Here is a 616-nt window from a genome sequence, read left to right as displayed (position 1 = left end):
GTATATATACATATATATATATATATATATATATATATATATATATATGTTGGTATTTATATAAGTGTGGTCCTAATGTAATATGGACAACTGGAGTCTACAGATTGTTGGTAGAACACCAGTTGAAATAAGATTCTGCACTTTTGAGTATTAACGATAGCTGGGGATAATCTCTGTTAGTTTATGGCATTTCCTAGGCATTATTATGTTCAGACCCTAAAGGGTTGGACTGCATGCCTCCCTGCTGATCTGTCTGCAAGAAACAGCAGAATTGTAAAGCAACATAGCTTTTTTTGGTTCAGTAAATACACATTTCTTGCTGGGATGACAGAAGTCTGAAACTACTCTTTAAAAATACATGTAGTTTAACTCTGTGAATGTTGCCAGAAGTAATCTTATTAAAATAAGGTTATGAAGTACTCTGGCCTGCAAGAATATTGCCCTGCATTACAGTACAGTTGGTTAAAAAAAAAAGTCCTGTGATCAGAATCTTCACACTTGTGATATTGCTTCGATTTCCCCTGTTTCATCCAAATATTTTCTACTATATATTTTGGTATGCTAGGTGTTAAGGAGACCATAAAAGCGTATATGTTTTTGTTGTTCTTTTTTTTTT

At 33.0% G+C, this 616-nt stretch overlaps 1 protein-coding gene across 1 annotated transcript in view; it reads left to right on the top strand.

Moving 5' to 3' along the window:
* The window catches only part of CDK14 (cyclin dependent kinase 14), a 568,043-nt gene that overhangs the window by 52,553 nt on the left and 514,874 nt on the right, over positions 1-616 (top strand). The window lies entirely within an intron of this gene.

The sequence above is a fragment of the Neophocaena asiaeorientalis genome, unplaced genomic scaffold (genome assembly GCF_003031525.2).
Source record: "Neophocaena asiaeorientalis asiaeorientalis breed wild unplaced genomic scaffold, Neophocaena_asiaeorientalis_V1.1 scaffold63, whole genome shotgun sequence".
NCBI classification, from domain to species: domain Eukaryota; kingdom Metazoa; phylum Chordata; class Mammalia; order Artiodactyla; family Phocoenidae; genus Neophocaena; species Neophocaena asiaeorientalis.
Note: the sequence above shows the minus strand (reverse complement) of the source record. Positions and strands in the feature narration are given on the sequence as shown.